We start from the raw sequence: 22172 nt of genomic DNA, 5'->3' as shown, positions 1-22172 counted from the left end.
AGCCGAAGCCTTCGTGACGTCAGTGACCGAGCGGCGCGCGCCGAGTTGGACCACGTAACGCAACTTCCTTTGTAATGGAGGTTGCTAGGTCTGCTCACAGGCCGCGTACGCAACATGCAGGTGCGCAATGGGCGATGGGCCCAGACCCCTGCGCCATAGGATTTAGACCGGCGTGCTGACCTCTCTGTTGTGCCTAGGTAGGGCTGCGACGTGTTGATCTTCCGAGGCAGGGCATGACCCAGAAAAGTGTGTCCGGATAGAGGGGATCAAGCGTGTTGGGAAATGTGGTGCACCCCTGCAGGGAAGTTAATCTATTCAAATAGCCGTGTCCCTCGGTAAAAGGACGACCCGGAGTTGTACCTTGACCTTATGACAACTAGAACTGGATACTTAATAAAACACACCCTTCCAAGTGCCAGATACAACCGGTGGTCGCTCTCTAACAGGGCGACAAGGTGAGGATCGCCGGGTAGGATTATGCTATGCGATGCTACTTGGAGGACTTCAGTCTACTCTCTTCTACATGCTGCAAGACGGGGACTGCCAGAAGCGTAGTCTTCGACAGGATTAGCTATCCCCCTCTTATTCTGGCATTCTGCAGTTCAGTCCACCGATATGGCTCTTTACACATATACCCATGCATATGTAGTGTAGCTCCTTGCTTGCGAGTACTTTGGATGAGTACTCATGGTTGCTTTCTCCTTCTTTTCCCTTATCCCTTCTACCTGGTTGTCGCAACCAGATGTTGGAGCCCAGGATCCAGACGCCACCGTTGACGATGACTCCTACTACACCGGAGGTGCCTACTACTACGTGCAGCCCGCTGACGATGACCAGGAGTAGTTTAGGAGGATCCCAAGCAGGAGGCCTGCGCCTCTTTCGATCTGTATCCCAGTTTGTGCTAGCCTTCTTAAGGCAAACTTGTTTAACTTATGTCTGTACTCAGATATTGTTGCTTCCGCTGACTTGTCTATGATCGAGCTCTTGTATTCGAGCCCTCGAGGCCTCTAGCTTGTAATATGATGCTTGTATGACTTATTTTGTTTGTAGAGTTGTGTTGTGATATCCTCCCGTGAGTCCCTGATCTTGATCGTACACGTTTGCGTGTATGATTAGTGTACGGTCAAATTGGGGGCGTCACAAAACTTTACAGAGATTTTTTATGGACCAGAAGACACCTAATGGGCCCTGGCTGCGCCTGGGGGGGTGCTCCGAGGAAAGCACAACCCATCAGGGCGTGCTAGGAGGCCCATGCGCGCCCTGGTGGGTTGTGCCCACCTCAGGTGCCCCCCGTACCGCCTCTTTGCTCTATAAATACCCCCAATATTCCCAAAACCCTAGGGAAGTTGACGAAATATTGATCCAGCCGCCGCAGAGTCCAGAACCACCAGACCCAATCTAGACACCATCTCGGATGGGGTTCACCACCTCCATTGGGCCTCTGCGATGATGCGTGAGTAGTTCTTTGTAGACCTTCGGGTCCATAGTTAGTAGCTAGATGGTTTCCTCTCTTTCTCTCACTGAATTCTCAATACAGTGGTCTCTTGAAGATCCATATGATGTAACTCTTGTTGCAGTGTGTTTGTTGGGATCTGATGAACTTTGAGTTAATGATCAGTTATATCTTTTTATATCCATGGAAGTATTTGAGTTTCTTTGATCTCTTTTATGCATGATCTCTTATAGCCTCGTATTTCTTCTCCGATATTTGGGTTTTGTTTGGCCAACTTGATCTATTTATCTTGCAATGGGAATATGTGCTTTGTAGTGGGTTCGATCTTACGGTGCTTGATCCCAGTGACAGAAGGGGAACCGACATGTATGTATCGTTGCTACTAAGGATAAAACGATGGGGTCTATCTCTACATAGATAGATCTTGTCTACATCATGTCGTCGTTCTTATTGCATTACACCGTTTCTCCATGAACTTAATACACCAGATGCATGCTGGATAGCGGTCGATGTGTGGAGTAATAGTAGTAGATGCAAGCAGGAGTCGGTCTACTAATCTTGGACGTGATGCCTATATAATAATCATTGCCTGGATATCGTCGGGATTATTTGAAGTTCTATCAATTACCCACAGTAATTTTTTCACCCACCGTTTGCTATTTTTCTCGAGAGAAGCCACTAGTGAAACCTACGCCCCCCGGGTCTCTTTCTCATATATTTGCCTTTGCGATCTACTTTTTCTTTGCATTTATTTTCAGATCTGTTAAACCAAAAAATACAAAAATACTTTGCTGCACTTTATTTTATCGTGATCTATTTATTCAATCTATTACAACTTTCTTCCGTCCACGCACCAATTTCTAGCGCCGTTACCCGAAAGGGATTGAAAACCCCTTTAACACGTCGGGTTGCGAGTGGTTGTTATTTGTGTGCAGGGGCTGTTTACGTTGTGTTGCTTGGTTCTCCTACTAGTTTTATAACCTTGGTTTCATCACTGAGGGAAATACCTACCGTCGCTGTGCTGCATCATCCCTTCCTCTTTGGGGAAATACCGACATAGTCCTAGCCGACATCATCCTCCACCGTGAGCCTCTTGCAAAAGCAACAAACGAAGAGCTGACTCAGGGATACAAAGCTTGTTAGCTCTCATTAGATAATCATCCTTGATGTAATATTGCTCCCAAGTGTTATGTGTTAGACATTTTGCATAAATGATAACCCACAAGTATAGGGGATCACAACAGTTTTTGAGGGTAGAGTATTCAACCCAATTTATTGATTAGACACAAGGGGGGCCAAATAATATTTGCAAGTATTAGCAGTTGAGTTGTCAAGTCAACTAGGACTAACAAGAACTAGAACTAGATCAACTAGAGGAGGCTCCTAAACTTGTGTCCTAGGGGCTATCCCTGCCCCTCTATTTATATGTTGAGCCCTGAGGTCATAACTTGGGGAGGGAGCCTCCCCAAATTCGGTTTGGTACAGAAGGAAGAGTCCTCCTCGGATTCCAGCATGAAATGCCAAGGTTCCTAGCGTTTTCGAAAACGCCACAGACCTCGGCGTTTGGCCCAATACCACACGTCAAGGACCCTGGCGTCTGGCCCCTGCCCTTCGCAAAACTCCTTTTGCACTAACCTCAGACCTCATGGGCCGTATTCCTTGGCCCATCCAAAGTGTCCTCACACCTGAACATTTCTGCAAACATCTGAAACTCTTTTGATGACCCTGAAACCCTTTCAGATCCCCTCCGAAGTATTCCAAATATTAATGAAACAATTCCAGAAATAAATCCTTGATACTCTCGTCCTACTAACACTCAACAAATCATGATTGCCTTAAGCTTTTGACCCCGTAAGCTCAATGACCGATAGCAGAACCGTGGACATCCATATCGGTCCCTATGTTTACTTGACTCTGATATTCAAGTGAACCTTTGGTTATCATGTGATGTTCCCTTTGCTTCGTGATACTTTATAAAACCCGGTATCCTCTTGAGTCATCACCATGCTCACTATACCGTTACTCCCATTACCAGTTTTCTTCTTCTTTCCCGTTAACGTGTTCTGACATCTCTATGATGTAGTCACCTGTATCTGGCCAGACGATGATGGATGTCGTTACATCGAGAGGGCCCTAAGAATATATCTCTATCATTGGAGGGGCAAATCCCACTCTCGAGCTATCCGGTCACTTGTCAAATGTTCCGGTGAACCTGAAAGTTGTCGTTATGATCACCTTGTTGCAAATGACGTTTGAGCAACCCCAAAGTCCACCGTCTGGTAGGAAGTGACCGAGACACTCTCATGGTCTGAGGAACTAAAACACATGCTAACACTCTGTGTTATAACAAATGATTTCAGCGATATAATCACAAAGTATAACAGACAAGTTTGGGTCGATTCAATATGATCGTTCTTCTAACATCATACCCTCAATGTTGTTTTAAGACTACCGTTACACTCAACAATATCCTAAGATCCGAAAATACATGATCACCAACAATACTTGAGACGGTCTTAGAGGCGAGACCGGGAACATATTGTTTACCGTTTATCATTTCACACACGCGCATAAGTTTTCCACTGAATCGAATATTCCAGAATCATAGCAGTTATAGCACGAAATATAAACACTTAATTATGAATAATGAAAATATAATAATATAATATTATTTCCTTTAGGGCATATTTCCAATAGGACAACCCCAACAAACGCCCCTGTCACCATCACACGAACCTTGACACATGGGAATGCCATGTCGCATGGCTGGAGACGTTCATTATCCACCGATTCCCGACGAAAGCTCGTTTACCATTTTTTTTTCAAAAATCGTGACACGCGTGCGCGGGGCAAGGTCTCGAACTCAAGACCTCTCATGAGGTGTGGGCCTTTTTGCCATTGGATCGGAGAGGTTTTTCATGAATATTTGTGTTAAAACAAATATTATATATAACCTGGCATTTTTGAAGTTTTTTTCCCAAAAAATCTCTATTTTACTTTCTCAAGGTACTGTTTTCTTTATAAGAAGATGGCATTTCTTATTATAAGAGGGATGACATTTCTATTATAAGAAGATATGATTTCTTATTATAAGAGGATGGAATTTTTATTATTAGATGATGCCAATTTTATTTTGTAAGAGAAAGTCATTTTTTACAGTAGGATGGCATTTTAGTTATTTTGAGTATGGCATTTTTATTATTTAAGAGGATGGCATTTTTATTGTAAGAGGATGGTATTTTTTTGTTTATAGGATAAGAAGATGGCATTTTTATATTTTGTATGAGCATGACATTTTTATAATAGGATGGCATTTTTATTTTTGTGAGGATGGCATTTTTAATATTTAGAAGATGACATTGTTATTATAAGAGTATGGCATTTTATTATTTATAAGATAAAAGGATGGCATTTTTATTATAAGAGGATAGCGGTTTTATTTATAAAAGCATGCCATTTTTTATTTATTATATGATTAAAAAATTATTATAGTGAGGATGACATTTATTATTTTAAGAGGGACGACAATTTTAATATTGAGAGATGGCATTTTCTTTTACTGCAATTTGGAATACTGGCATGGCAGTTTTACAAAGTCCCATGGCAATTTTCAGTTTTCATATCCTGGCACTTGTAATTTCATTTTTTTCCTCTGTTTATTTAATAGGAAAATATTTATTTATGTGGCATTTAAAAAAAACAGTAAACTGTGCCTCCGGCCCAATGGAGGTTCGCCCGGGGCCTCCTCCTGGCAATGGATGATGGGTGGCCGAATCGTTCGCTGGAGCTGCTCCACTGACGAACGAAAACGTTCGTTTGAGAGCAACGATCGCCAGTTATTGGTGTCTTGTAAGTAAAATAAAATTCGTACAGGTGATAACTTTTGCTCATTATTTTTCCACGCCTCCAATCACGCTTGTCACGCGAGAGTGACATGTAGTCCCGGACAAGCCAGCCCTTTCGCCATTCTTCTTCTTCCGATGGATCTACTCCCGAGGAAAGTAGCATGAAGCTGTCCGCACCAGGGTCAACGAAGGACGACAGTGATACTATTGTTAACTGTACCTTGATATGACCTATTATTTAGACTAGCCATAATGAAGAGTACTTCCTCCGTCCACGAATAAGTGTACTTCTAACTTTTGTCTTAAGTCAAAGTTTTAAAACCTTGACCAATTTTATAGAAAAAAGTAGCAACATTTATGGCACTAAATTACTATCACTAGGTTCGTTTTGAATTATGCTTTCATAATATATCAATTTGATGTCATATATGTTACTATTCTTTTGTATATAGTTGGTCAAAATTTTAAAACTTTGACTTAGGACAAAAGCTAGAAGTACACTTATTCGCGGACGGAGGGAGTATATATTAGCAACATACGCATATTCCTAGTGGGTAGTAACATAAGTATGGTATCATACAAAGCTTCATTTATTAGGTTATAGATTCATATTGCATTGGGACGTGTGATGTTACCGTAACTAGCTAGTAAATAACTGATACTACCTCTCTTTTCATTAACGCATTGCCACATAAGTAAATTTGTTGAGTTGGACTTGATGTTACTGTTGAATTTACTTTCACTATGCCTAGTCTTACTCTAAGCTAGGTTGGAACCAGGTGCACCAAAAGGATGGCAGTTTTCATTTTCACCAGTAAAAACATTACGACTATGACACTGCCAACTCCACACTTGAAGGCTGGCACATTGGGAGATCAAACAGCATATGCATGGACAAGTGACGAAGCGTCGGTCTTCCAGATCATCCAGCACCATCTGCTAGTAGGCACCATCTCAATTACATCTACTGGTACTTGCTCCCTCCGTTTTTTAAGCCTCCTAGCCCTTGTCGATCGATCACTACGTCCTAATCAGCGTATCTAATCGCACCCCAGGAATGGATCAAAGGCGGCTTTTCTCCACTAGTGCGCGGCACAACACACGACATAGCTGACCCATACACCCGCCTTTTCCTGCATGCACATACACCGGTCCTCAATCGATCTGCAGCTGCAAATTAAAGAGGGAAAAAAGGGAGATAAATTGATCGAGAGAGCTGTGCATGCGTGATTACAAGCCGTTAAGTTTTTTTTCTTTTGCTTCTTTCGCTCTCTATAGATTCTCCGGGTTTTTTAACCGGCTCTTTTGATATCTCTATCTATCTTTAATCCTTTGCACATACACCACATTTTTGTATGATCCGTCGACGTGGGCGTGTGTAGTGCGCCCAATCATGCGTCAGTTTCTTCTCCTCCGATTGGAGAAAACCTCCTTTGCAAAGAAAGGGGCAGGCCGGTCCCTGCATCTGCATGCGTACGTTGGTGCACTTGCCAATTAAACAAGGCTGGATCGTATCGTGTCGTACCAAGCGCTATGGGCAGCATGCCCCATATGGCCATATAGGCAATGGCGCTCTATCCGCCTGAGAACAACCACACCACACATGATCGAATGGTTGCTTGGTTATTCATTAATCGGGGCTGGATCGGTCGATTCACGTACGTGTTGAGCGATGGCGACTGTGCTTGGATATGTCCGTGTGCCTGAGCGAATGTGCGTGCTTCTCAAGATTTTCAGGCACATGGGACAGGATGTGACGGCCGGGGCCGGGGATGGGGAGCTAAATTGACGGTTTCTTCCTCAGGTTAGATATTCAGGGTGCAGGTGCTGTTCTGCACCACAGGCTCATGGCGCGTCATTGTTTCTCTTCTTATTCTTCTTCCTCTTCATAATTTCGTTGGGTCGACTGATCGATCTGGTGCACCTGAACAATCTGGACAGGCAAATTTGTCAATGTAATCAATACGAGCGACGGATTATCCGATCCGAACTGGAAGAAGGGTGATCAGTTTTGTACCAGGAGCAATTCTTGGTTTGCAGAAGAATTAGATGCATGCAATAACTCCAAGCGCTCGATAGCTAGATATTTGTTATCCATTACGTTTTTTTTCTGGTGCATACCAGTCCTAATACAGTCAGTCAGTCAGTCCCTACAAGAAGAAAATTACAGTCATGCAGTGTTAAAAATACCACTCTACCAAAAAAAAAAATCTACTTATCATTTGTACAAAGCGAACGATAAATCCAGTGTGAGAAGCTAAGCTGGGGCCCGATATGGGGAGGAGAGGGGAGGGGTCGATGGAAAGCGAAAACTAAGGCATGAACTACAACATGTAAAGTAGGGCTCTGAATGGTCAATTCTTGCTTGTTGGGGTAGGGCAGATGAGACATGCATACCAGATAGTCAGATGCTAGCACCACAAGTATGGTGAGGTGTGGGCGCCATGGCTAGCTAGCTAGCCGGCATTTGCAAGAGGGCGCCGGCCCACACAGTTTGCCGCATCCGAGCTGATCTGACCAACCAGACGAGATGAGATGAGCCCCCACAGCGCCCTCAATCACTGTGGTGTGGTGTGGTGTGGTGATCATATCTATGATATGGCCATGGCACCTGGCGGCATGCCCAACATCTTTCTCCAGTTAGTCACTTTCCTCCTCAGAGTCAAGTCAGTAGTACTACTACACTCATTCAGTAGCCACCCAGCCCTTTTAAGACACTAGGGCTACATGCCCCTCCTGGCTGCTCTTTTGCTTGCTTGCATGCATTTGCATGGCCCATTATTGGCCCCCCAGCCCACATTCCCATCCCCATTTCTTCACCTCCTTTTAACTCCTCTCCTCTCCCTCACACACACACACACACACACACACACACACACATAGAGAGAGACACATGCTGCATATACACACACATCTCGCTGTCACTCTCTTCTCTCTCTCGGCTGTGCGGTGCCACAGGGGAAAACAGAGGAGAATACTAAAGATAAGAAAGCGATGTGTGTGTAGAGAGGGAAGGGGAAGGGGAATCACGTACGTACACACCACCGGTGCAACAACTTGGCGCCGTGGTAGGCCAGCTGGGCAGGCCCATAACGGCACTGGTCATAATAAATTATTAAAGCCGACAGCGCCTCGCTGCGATTCGGCATCCCGTCGACGTGGGCCGCTCTGCCGCCATGCATATGCATGCGCTCCCCGCCCCGCACCAACACATCTTGTTTTTCCTTTTCTTTCGCATGTGGGAGCTAGCCTAGATTTTTTTTTTTTTTTTGCGGGGTAGGGAGCTAGCCTAGATGTTCTCTGTATACTACACAACTCTTCTTCGTGCGCATGCAACACCACACTCGTATTTTATGGTTTCCTGCGGCCGCAGCTACGATTTTGTTGATTTGAGCCCCCGACAATATGGGTGAATTATATATGCGAGAATTAAGTGGATGGACCATGCTCGTGCACGTAATTGATGAAGAAAAAGGGAGGGTACGGACGTGCCGAACGTATTTAAGTGCGTCCGTTTCCCATCAAAATCCATCTTCTCATAGCTTTTTTTTTTTGAGACAAATCTTCTTCTTCTCATAGCTTAGTACGAACTAGAAAGAGTAGGTTGAGGAATTGGGTGGGATGGGTGGAAGGCCGGAGGGGCTTGTCACAGGAGATCTCCCAACTTGTTGTTGCGATTCTGGTTGGTTCACCGGGCCGGACTCGGGACCAGGCCGGGTGTGTGTAGCTTGGAGTTGAGGGTATCTGGTCCCTCCCCGTCCCCGACCCAAAGAGATGGACAACTGCTTTGAGCTGTGCGGCCAAGCCGAACGCCGTGGGGGACCGGACCGGCCGGCCCCGACGTGCCAAATGCCCAGGCCACCACCACCCAACAATATACTCCTACGTTTCTATACCACCTACATAATATCTGTACGCAATTATGCGTATATAAGCACGTATAGCATGCATGTGCCAAAATAAATACAGCTGGTGGTTGCGCTGCGCTTGTTTTTCCTCTGGGCTGGCTCTCGGGCAGTGGGCCTGGAACGAAGCGGCGCGTGTGGGCCTCCTTTGGCAGCTCCCCGGCGGCATCCGATGCAGGCCCATCATCCACCTCCCTTCTTCCTTTGCAGCATTCAGTAAGTAATTCCTCTACATAGACTGGGAAAAAAACAGCTCATCTACGTACGCTGTAACTGAAGACTGAACGAAGAAGTACAGAGTCTAGAGGGAGGGCAATCTATCTCTACGCACGTCGCAAAAGTTCAGGTGTGGCGTGCAGACCCGGGATGCGGCACTGGCTGGCTCCTTCTCCTTCTTCTTCTTTTGACATGCATGAAGAAATGAATGGGCAATGATATGATGCTGCAGTTCCTCACGGGAAATTTACCGGATCGGGGGCAATCGTCTGCGAACGAGCGGTTTTCGAGGGAGGATGGAGCAGCGCGTGGGATTTCGCGCTGTCAGCGTCGCAGAGGAATCTGTTTGCCGCTACGTTCTGTAGGGTGCGTACGTACGTAGCCTGGCCCTGGCCCTCGCCCTGGCAAAACAAAGCGGATGCACAGCACGCGGCAGCAGGTGCAGGGGCCGGGCCTGGGTTCACGTTGTCTAGGTACGTAGCCTTTCCATCCTCATGCCTGCCGCTGCGTGAATGATGGGCCGATGATGATCCGGCCACGGCCAGCCAAAGGATCCGCCTGGCTGCGCGCTGCAGCGCGCTCTCTGCATGCCTGCGCCCCCTGAGCGCCACTGACGCTGGAGAATTTTTTTGAAATTGAGGCGGCCCTGCCGTGCCCTGCCGTGCCGCGTGCGGCGAGCAGCGGTGGATCCAAGGCGCGCTCTGCCGCTGCTGTACGCCGTACCTGCGCGCGTCGGCGTGGATCGAGCCGCCGGCTAGCTGGCTGGGGCAAAGGGAATGCGCCGTTTCCGAGGAGGGCGAGCTGTCGAGCTATCCCTGGGCGCTGCGCCGACTGACCGACCGGGCGGTTGCGCGCGCTGATCGCTTGGTCGTCGTCCGTATGCGAGGATCGGATGGAGCAGCTGTCTCATTCGGGCGGCAGTGGAGCTAGCCGCGCTGTCGTTTACCGCTTTTGTCCCAAGCCTTCACGCAGTACGTAGCCTGGTACCGCGGCGTTGGAGTCTGTGCAAGGAAATGTTGATCTGCTACGCTGAGAGAGACGGATGGCGGGAACGTGATCGAGCCAAAGAAAGGATGCCCCGGTCGAGCGATCATTTTCTTACCTGGAGCTTGGTCGATCGTGGAATTATCTTAGGTTCAAAATCAGGATAGATGATTGCAACCTTTCCTTCATCTTTTTTGGCAGAAAGAAGGTTCAATTACGTTTATTATTTTATTTTTTTAGAAAAAAAGAATGACACCCGGTTTCTGTATCTGGGTGATGCATGCGGCCGCTTTATTAATTATTCACTCAAGACGTTACAAAGTCATACAACAGTAAGACTAAAGTCATCGTCTAGGCAACATCTGTCGTACTCCTATCCAGTTAATGAAGGGATGCTGATAGTCTGAGCCTAATATCAAACAGACCTCGCAGCAAAACCTAAACATCTAAGACCTGAGGTCCCAACTAGGATGCCTACCGGGTACGGGGCACCTATCATTTCGGCACACTCCTCAACTAGGACGCCTGCCGGGTATGAGACCGCCGCAGCCATCTGCCACCAATCTATCTTCAGAGTTGTACTGTTGCATCTACCGTGCCAGGTCTCTCTGCCATCGACGCCACCACGACGCCAGACAGTGTCGTCCTCCTGCGCGAGTCCACCCTCGCACATCGAACGCTGAATCTGCACTGTGCCACGCCGCCGAGATCCGCCGCCATCAATGTGTAGGATGAAGCCCCGGTCCACCAAAGATGTCGTCTGCTGGTCCCGCGAGGCCGAGTGCACCTCCAAAAATGCCGCCCCCAAGGGGGTAACGACACATGATTGCCGCCAACATACGATTAGCTGATCTAGGGTTTCCCCCGGAGGTATTGAGTGGAGTTGGGAGCTTCACCTCAATGATGCATTCATGAAGGAAACGATGATAAGGGCATCGTCATCACCAGCTCTGGCCATTGACCGAAGACCATGTTCGCACCCGGATCCCAAGTAATCCACCCGACAACCTGTGCACCGTCTCGACCGCCTTCAAAGCCCCAGATCTAGCCGGCTAGATCCGGCGACCAACCGCAACAGCAGTGCCATCGTAGGAGCCCTAGCGCACCGGCCACTGTCTGAGTGTGCCACCACTGGAGCCTAGGAGGAGGCGCCTCGCCAAGCCGCGAGAGCCGCCGATATGGATCCCGTGTGCTCGTCACCGTCTCTGATCCGAACCAATCCGTAGATCAGCTCGCCGTCACAAATCCGTCTTGCACAGAGACTGCACCACGCCATGCCGCCGCGGCAAGCCCTAGCTTCACCAGCCGCCACCATCCAGGGCCGTCGCCCTGGGATTCAGACAGAACATCGTAGCTGCCATCGGCCATGTTCCGCCGCTGCCGACCGGCCAAACCGCCGGCCACTGCGACCTCCGCCGCCATCACCATGCAACCCCACTGAGCAGCCGGCACCACCAGATCTTTCACGAAGCCCGCAGCTCTGCCGCCTCCTCCCATCACCACGCCGCCCCTGCGCCGTCGCTGGAAACGATCGCGGCGCCGCGATGACTCAGATCGGGGAGGAGGGCCGCTGCGGGCTTCAGTTCTTTTCTCATTGTGAAGCGCTACGTAATAAACCGTCATTCTAGACGGTGGTTCTAAACAAATTTGACATCTCACAAAACTAGGGCTTCAATCGCAAGCGGCTTTTTAAAACGATTTCTAGAAGGGAATACTATCGGAGAAACCAGGCAGCCTGCCAAGAGCTTCAATATCCATTCCGATTGTGGGTTCAACTCTAAATCTTCTTGGATGGACACTGACTTATAACTGATGTATAGGGTTTACTTAATTTTATTTTATTTCATTTCAATTTTATTAGTTTTAGTCAACACCAATCAGATCATGCCAATTCTGTCATTGGTGGCTTAGCCAAAAGTACGTCCCCTGTTTTAGGTTGGATCATCTAGATCCTATTAACCATTGAACTATCTACTTTCACTTCTTTGTATGATCACAACCCTTCATTGTATCTCTTTGATATCAACCTCTTTCTTTTTGCCACTTATCTTCACTCGTGTCAACTTTTTTTATCTACAACGACCGCTTCTCTGCTGCTCTGAAGACCTCTTATGTAGTCTTTTGTACCAAATTGTATGATACCAACCTATTTCTTTTTGCAGTCTTGTTAAACCCGAGTGGATTCAGACTTAATTATGTGTCAGTTGATGTTATACTCATGAGATCTTACATTGAGATCCATACAATTTTTTATTTTTAGTTTTTTCTCTTCATCCTTATGTGTTATGTCACTTGACTAAGCTAGTCATACCTTTCTTTTTATCTCTTATCTTCACTGGTGTAAACTTCTTTATCTACAACACCCGCTCCTCTGCTTCTATTGAAGACTTCTTATGAAATCTTGTGTACTAAACACTATTATGTGAACTGCACTTGTATGCTACAAGGTTGCTCCTCCGTCCCCAAAGGTCTGTTTGACCAACATGAGAGCCGGACTTGCCAAATCCGGCCCCTCTATACGTCCGCGGACGCGCCCGGGCATGCCCGCGGATGCAGTCCGACCACCACTCATATGTTCTGCCCAGCAGCCAGATACCTCAAATCCGGACTCTCAAATACATGCAAATCCATGTACGCCCATCATACACATCAATGTCGTAAGTAAATAACAAATGTTGGTAGCGAAAATATGTAATTCTTACATAAAATTTATACTAAGTGCACAAATCAAACATTAGCTATTTGGTATCATTATGGGTCCATATATGCTCCACAAGTTCACTGAGTAGTTGTGCATGCACCTGATGTTCTCGAAGAATCTGATGCATCTGCAGAAAGTTCATAAACTGTTTTGCATCTTGATCCTGCGGGATTTGGACCTGTTCTCCAGCCACTTCAAAATCAATGGTTTGGGCTACCTCATCACCCTCGTTCTGTGAATCATATTGTGTAAAATAATACAACATGTCATCATCTGTCATAAGGTTTCTAGGTCTCACATCATTACAGCTCCACGAACAATTCCCAACAAGCTTGAAGCACTCCGATAGCCCTCTCCACATTCTTCCTAGCTGCTTCCTGCATTGTTGCAAAGTGGCTTTGTTTGTTGCCTTGTGGATCAAATATGGTCTTCACAAATGCCGCCCACTGAGCACGGATATCATCGGCAAGATAGTACCCCATGTTGTAGTCGTGGCCGTTGAGAGCGTAGTTGCACGACGGCGGTTCCCCATTACAAATAGGGAGGCAAGAAATGCTCGAGGCTCGTGAGCCGCTCGAGATCGACTCGTTTTTTGACTCGACTCGAGATCGACTCGAATAGTAACAAGCCGAGTTTGAACACTTTATGTAGCTCGACCGAGAAACGAGCCGATCCTAAGCCAATGTTGGCTCACTCGATTTTAGCTCGATAGCTCGACAGAATATCATTATGTTATATGATCATGCCATATATTAAATGAAAATAAGATAATTTATTACCATATATGTTGTCCATAATTTTTCTCCATTTTATTTACCAACTAACATGGAAACTTAATTAAGTGCAGAGAAGATTTATGCTTAATTATGGCACGTGGTCAACTATGTGTTAAATATCCTATATTTTTGGCAAAGGTTCCCAGCATATTCACCTTAATTTTTTTTGTTTTTCATCCATAGATTTATAATTTTTACATCTCATTTAGCTCGAAACTAGCTCGAGATCGACTCGAGATCGTTACAAGCTGAGCACGAGTCATGTTCTATAGCTCGATCATGAGCTTCACTTAGTTTGAGCTCGCTCGAATTTTCATATGAGTTGAGCTGAGCCAACTCCAACTCGCTCGAGCTCGACTCGTTTGCAGCCCTAATTACAAAGCCTCCTAAACACGAAAGATCGTTGAAGCACATTAATATCGTTGTGAGAACCAATCATTCTGATTAAAGCATGCCAAATCCATAATTCCTGTGATGCCGCTGCTTCCAGTATAATGGCGGTCTCTTTGGTGTGACCTTGGTACATTCCACGCAAACCTTTGGGGCAGTTTTTTCATTGTCAATGCATGCAATAAATAGATTCTCGCATATCTGGAAAACATCTTGCCTCTCCAATAGCCAACATCTTTTATGTGTCATGCACATTTGGTTCCCCCAGATACTCTGCTCCAAACACATTCACCACAGCATGGGCAAACCTCATAGTAGTCTTCAGGCATGTCTCTCCCCCCATCCGGACCATCGCACCAACAGCATCAGCGACAACACCTAGTGCACGCATCCTCAGAGCAGTCGTGCATTTCTGCTTAGCACATAAAGAAAGTTGGTCGTAGCAATCCCTAGTGAGCTTGAAATAGTCATCGTGTGTCTCCACTCCTTCCACAATGCGCAAAAATAATGGTTTGCACATACGAGAATGACAACGAAACCATGGATCATTAGGAAAAGTTGGGTCCAGATCAAAAGTCCTTGTAGAGTAACCGTGCTCCAAAGACCCTATCTTGATTAATAACTCTTCTCCCTTTGATCTAGCCCTTCAAGTTGAGAATATGCTTCACCTGTCCGTCAATTTCCTCTTGCATGCTCATGAGCATGATCATTTTCACTTCTTCGTTCGAATCCAACGAATCCAAAAACTCATTTTCAATCATTTTATCAAGATCCATGGGTCCATACTCCTCATTCGACGAAGCATCGGAATCCATCGTTCCCTACGAATAAGTCACAGTAAATCTAGTTGTACAATGTGTCGAACAAATAGATGGCAAGGTGCGGCCTGAAAATTGCCAGACGTACCACGATGGTGTCCGGGCCGGTGACGATGTCTACGGCGGCGAGTGCGAATGGGAGGACTGTAGTGCCGGTGTTAGTGGCGTTGAGGCTTCAAACGACGGCAAAGTAAGGGGTGGCAGCGTAGCTACGAGAAGGCCAGCGCAGAGGAAGAAGAGAGGAGAGGAGCAAATGGAATCGATAGGTCAGAGTGGATTTGGTGCAATTTGTGATGGGGTCGGACTGTCGGGTCCGACGTGACAGACATGCCTGGTGGTGCCTAGGCACCCCATATCTGTCCCAGATTTTGACTGGATATGAGGGGTGTCTGTCAACCCGGATGTTTGAGGTCCGTTTGAGGCGTCCGTCGGACTTGTTTTTTTATCGGTCGATTATCAAGCCGTTCTCCCAGGCGTTTGAAGGGGGTTTGAGGCACCCAGTTGTAGATGTTCTGAGTGGATCATCCATCCTTGTCGTCGGCCACGCGTTGCAGCAAGCAGGTATGAGGAGGTTGGACACCGCAGACTCAGAAGGGGTAGGTGTTGTGCCTAGTTTCCAAAGGAGTGTGGCATTTTCATATTACAATTCCAATGCCTACAGAACTAAGAGCTTTTAAAATTTTGCTTTCGATGTTGTATTCTGGTGGCAATATCGGAAAGACTGCCCCCTTCATTTTCAAAAAGAAGGCTTATTAATCTTTTTTTCACAAGTCAACGGTGCAAGGTTTGACCAAGTTTATAGAAAAAACCTAAAACACCTACACCATAAATTAGTATCAGTAAATACTCCCTCCGTCCAGAAATACTTGTCATCAAAATGAATGAAAATGGATGTATCTACAACTAAAATATATCTAGATACATTCAATTCAATGACAAGTATTTCCGGACGGAGGGAGTACACAATAAGATATATATTTTTGTATTATATCTATTTGTCATTCTATTTGTTGATAGTTTTCAATTGGTCTAAGTTTGCACCATTTGACTCGAGACAAAATTTATCTGCATTATTTATTTATATGCATCATTTGACGCCTACACCAAAAAGTTTGCCAAATTTATATGCACTATCTTGTAGATGAAGGAAGTAGATCACATATTGTATGTTTGGATTAAAAAATGCATCTTTCGTTTATGGTGTTAATGGGCTGAACTGGAGCTGGAGCAGCCGGCGACATAAGCTATATGAAATGTACAGTTTCCTATTTCGCGCTTAAGGCACCCGTTTTAGCGTATTCGGTAGTGACTGCCCACGCAGGAGGTGTCATTGTTGTTTCATGGGTCGCCCTACACGAGGTCCCCTTTGCACTAGTTTTAGTAAGCTTTTGGACGGTTTTTTCAGTTTCTCTAGTACTCCTTTCAGTGGGTTTTTCTCAGTTTTGATGGTTTTCCCTTTTTTATTTTATTTTTTGATTGTTTTTCCTTTTTTTTCCTTTCTTTCTATTTCTCTTTTATCACTTTAAATTAAATGAACTATTTGAAAATTGAGAACTTGTTTTAATTTCATGAACATTTTCAAATCTAGAAACTTTTTCAGATTCTTGAATATCTTTTAATAATATTTTCTATTTGCATGAACATTTACAGATACATAATTTTTTATTCAAATAATTCAATTTTAAAAAGTCGAATTCACAAACTTTTGCCGTATGTGTGAATATTTTTAAACTGCATGAACAATTAATTTCATATTAAATAAGTTTTTCAAATTCATAAAAATAATTCACGGTTTATTCAAAAGTCAACTGTCAACAGGTCTATGGTCAACTGGCACCAGTCAAAGGGTCGAACGAACGGGGTTTTTAGGCAAGTGTGGCGACCAAGTGAGTGCCCGACTTGCATTTGTTTGGGCTGGCCCATGCGTGGCAGGCACTACGTGGCACACAAGGCCCTGAGGAGGAGCTCCCATGGAATGTTTGTCTTCGACGAATGTCTAGTTTGAGTTATGTCCTTGGTTTTTTTTTCCTTGAATAATCACTCAGATTTTTTTAGTCAAATCAGCAGTATAGACACCCCTGCAAATATAAAGAAATTACGGCAAAGTTCCGATGACCGACCATCTTCATACTCTATCCATATGAATACATGACAAATGTATCGTGGTACAATACAACTAGTAGTGAGCGTAGGGCTGGGCATTCGGTTTATATGGTTAATACGGTTCGGTTTATTCGGTGTTTTATAATTTCGGTTTTGAAGAAATGGAAATCGAATTAATCACACAATATTTAGAAACCGAACCATATTAACCATAATATATCGGTTCGGTTTATTCGGTTAACCGAAAAACCAAAATACATGCACTCATCAGTATATATCACAAGAGCTAGCAACCTTAACATGTGTTATGTATGGAAGAATATATGTGATGCGTGTAAACTAAGCAACTCATGCACTAATTGATACACCAATTGCTTGTTACTTCCATAACCAAGCGCCGGGCATGCATACATACTCCTATGAGTACTAGTAAGATTGTGAGATTAGAAACTCATCTAGCGGCTGGCCTGACGTCTGCCACAACCAACAAGTATTTGCCAGAGGACGCGCCCCCGCTGCACTTTCGAAAACAAGGTATTGCATGGGGTATCGTACATATCGGTTTTTTCGGTGTATTAGGTTTTTGGACACTAGAAACCAAACAAAAACCAAACACCAAACAACCTTAAAATTTCCCACCGAATAAAAAATCGAATCACCGAATTAATAGATAAATCGGTTAATATGGTTCGGTTCGGTTCGGTTTTTCGGTTTTCGGTTCAAAAGTGCCCACCCCTAAGTGAGCGCCATGTAAACTAAATTTTCACTGTTTGTTTGACCTTTATAGATTTATGAACAATACTTTTTTACTTGAAATTTTCTTTTGAGAAAAAATCTCAAAATGAACACAATTATGTGTAGTTTTTTAGGGAAATAAAATACGTGTATTTTTTTTTTTGAGATAGGCCACTAGTGAAAAGTGGTAAAAAAAAAGGCCCGGTCCAAGCAAGTGTATTGAGAGAGTTCTGAAACTCAGAAATTCGAAAGATAGTTGTCCATTATCCAAAACCACTCTGCTAGTCTAAGCAAGGCATTCATGTGCCATCCTTGTGGAGCTAACATGGACTGCTGAAGCAGTTCCTATTTCATGCGTGGTTGCTAGATAGCGCCCTACCGTGTACCATTCACCAGCGCCCGTCCTCTATATGGGTCGGACCATTCTGGTGTTTTTTGTATATTCTTCTGGTTTTATTTATTTTTCTTTTTGGTCTTGTCTTTATAAGTTATTTATTTTCCTTTTTAGCCTTTTATTTTATAATGTCAAGAAGATTTTTTAAAACTTCCATACCTTTAAATAAATTTGTGAATATTGTTTCAAGTTTATAATCATCTTTTAAATTCGGGAACATTTTTAATTTAATGGCCATTTTTTATAATTTTCCAATATTTTCCAATATTTTTCAAATTCTTGAAAAATATTAAAATTTAAGAATATTTTAAAATTCATGATCATTTTATGAATTTGTGAATATTTTTAAAAATTTCCAAAAAAATAAATTCGTAAACATTATTTTCCAATTTATGAACAATTTCTGAATTCGAAACAATGTTTTAAATCTGTAATCATTTTTTGTAATTTGTGAACATTTTTTTATTTTAAAGCTTTAAAAAATTCATGAGTATTTTCTCGAAACTCATGAACATGTTTTGAATTTGGGAACATTTTTCGAAAATTTTAAATTCATGAACACTTTTTTTCAAATTCACGAGTATTTTTAAAATCATGAACATTTTTCAAATTTAATCGCACTTTTGAATTCAAGAATATTTTGCGAACTCATGTACAGTTTTCAAATTCGTAAATATATTTTTAATTTCATAACTTTTTAAAATCCCTAATATGTTTATAGAAACAAAAAAAAGAATAAAAAAATAGAAACAAAAAAGGTGGAGCCACTCCCCACACATGGGCCAGGCAAAATTCGTCCGTCGGGAAGAGAGAGGGTCTGCGTTACTTTGGTTTCGACCGCACCAGTCGGGAAATAGGAGGTCCCTACGGCTTCGCGAGAGTTATATCTCGCTTATGCTAGTCACTTCTGTCTCGCTGAAGTTTGGTCGTCTTCCGGCCGTTTTTAGTGCTCGCTAGCTGGTACTAGCTGCCTTGTTCACTCTGTTTTAGTCTTTTTCGTTATATCTTTCGCTGCTTGTGTTTCTTGGCGTTTTTCTTATTATTTTTTCTTTGTATTTTCATCGGTTTTCTTTGTTTTATTCTGGTATTATTGATTTTTATTTTATTTTTCTTTTCTTTATTTTCTTATCCTTTTCTATGTTTTCATTGTTTTTTCTCCTATTTTCTTCGGTTTTCTTTGTTTCTTTCTTGGTTTTATTCTGTTTTCCCCTTTTGTTTCTATCTTAATTTTTACTGTTTTCATCCTTTTCTTTTCTTCGGTTTCCATTTCTGTTTTCTTCTTTATTGGATTTTCCTTTATTTTTCTGTCAATTTTCATTGTTTTTCCCAACACATGATAACTTTTGTCAGTAAACATTGAATAATTTTTTGTTTATATCAGAAACATATCTTATATATACATTTAATATTTCTGAAATACATGATTAATTTTTTCAAAACTCATATTATTTTATGTATACTTTTTCTATATGCATTGTACATTTTGCTATATATCTAATACATTTTTATATACTCATTTGACATTTTTTAAATACATGATTAACATCTTTCGAGTACATATCCATCCTTTTTCACTACTTGACTTACATCTTTCAAATGGCAGTAAAAAATTTACACACAATGTACATTTTTTGTATATGTTAGGAATATTTGTTAGAGACGTCTAACATTTTTAAATACATGATCAACATTTCCTCATACGCATTTCTTCGTATTTATTTTCTATATATTTTTCGTATACATGAAAAACATTTTTTCTATGGACATTCAACATTCTTTAAAAGCCTTATTAACATTTTTCAAAAACTTGATTAACATTTGTAAAATATTTGATTTACATATTTTAAAGATATAATCGACCTTTTTCATACACATTGTATATTTTTTGTATACATTGTTCATATCCGTAAGAAATATTTTCACTATATATAGTTAACATTCTTAGATGCTTGATTAGCATTTTTTCAAATGTTTTATGTAATGTGTTTCTTGTAATATACATTTTTTGAATATTTGGGATTTTAAACAAAAAAAGGAAGAAAGCAAAAAAAGAGCATGTGGCCATCCACGCGCCTAGGCCAGCTCATCTTGCGCTCGCCTTCAGGCGAGGCTGCCCTGTGTCTCCCATAAGCAAGACATAGGCGTGCCCCGATGGTTGAGCTTATGGACAAGGCGAGAAAGTGAGTTGTGGTGCGAGCGTAGCGGCAGGCCTTCAGTTTGTTGTGGACTACTCCCTCCGTTTCAAATTACTTGTCGCGGGTATATATATATCTAGATCTATTTTAGTTCTAGATACATTCATTTCTGCAATGAGTAATTTGAAACGGAGGGAGTAAGAACATATTATGCCACGCTGCATTGCACTGGTCGCGCGATCTCGCCGGTAACTGATGGGCACTGGGCCCATGGACCATGCCAATCACTGCTCAGAGCTTAATCTAGCCTGTCGTGGCTTGTAGAATCTATGCTTAATCATTGAGAGGACAAGGCACATGTAACACCCTTCAAGTTTTCCTCCTTAAATCTTCCTTCAGCTCACGGGCACTTAACTATGTGCATTCAGTTTATTTGGTTTATATGGGTTTTTGATTCATACAGTATTCATACTTTGATGAATTTGATATGAGATTAAAATATGGCTTGGTTTCGGTATATACCAAATTATTTCCGTATATATCATAAATTCATAATAAACCAAAGTTGACGTGGATTTGAAAATGGCATCATAATATTTCATAAATTTATGACTCAAAACACATATTTTTTATACAAACAATATATAACTGTATATTACATATAAGTATAGTGCATCCATGGATTCCCGCCTTAACGGCTGGTTATGCAAGCAAATGTGCAATGCATACTTTGCTTTGTTTATGGAAGTGTTTAGCATATTTTTTAGAAAAATGACCGCCTTACAAGAAAAATTAACATGCTTAATCTGACTCTGTAGAAGAAAAATGGCTACATTACACTCTTTTGGGCCTTTGGTCTATCCATTAAAGTTTCCATGGCCTTGAGTTAGCAGGTCACATGTCATTTTAATCCTTTATGTAGTGTGGTCACCGACCAATTAGTGTATACTACTAAATGCGCACGTGCAACGCAGCAGTCTAGGTCGTTGGATTGACTTAGTTCAATGGCCGAGATCAGTTAAATCTGCCTCTTTGGGTCTTTTTATATTGGTATAGATGTATGATGTAGCGACTTTAGTACCACCTCGCGGTGAAGAGTAGCTGTGAGGCTATATAAAATTGTGCATGGGTGTGTGAATGTTCAACAATGCAAGTGAGACAAGATCACGTGCTCACGTGATCGACTACTTGTATGGTTGTTCGCTCAAGAAATAGGATATATTCTTTACATTGGTTAATTCATTCGTTTGTTCAATATATAACAAAAAAGCTAAAACACCAAGGAAAAATTCATACCATAATGAAACACAAACTATCAAAACCATAAATTAGTTTGGTTCGGTTTATTTTTGGTATGGTTTTTCAGTTCGGTTTTAAAATGCACACAGTCACACGAAGTGATGTGACGGATTGATGCAATCAAAGATTTCATGGCGATTGGAAGTCGCTCAACTGCAGCCTGTGTATGCTAGTCTGTACGAAGCATTCGGCATGTTATTTATTTTCTTAAAGCTTAACTTTGTTTAAAAAAATCAAATGCATCACATCAAACAAATGAACTACAAAAATAAACACAATTCTTTCATTCTAATATTTCAACTACAAATGTTGTCATTTTCATAAGGATCCTCTGAAAATATGGAGTTACTCATAGAGTGTCAGCACCATACCGCCCTTAATCGAGTGGCCAAGTGGAGTTATCAAACCGAGAAATTAA

The sequence above is a fragment of the Triticum dicoccoides genome, chromosome 4A, assembly GCF_002162155.2.
Source record: "Triticum dicoccoides isolate Atlit2015 ecotype Zavitan chromosome 4A, WEW_v2.0, whole genome shotgun sequence".
NCBI lineage: Eukaryota > Viridiplantae > Streptophyta > Magnoliopsida > Poales > Poaceae > Triticum > Triticum dicoccoides.
This window is presented reverse-complemented; position numbering follows the sequence as displayed.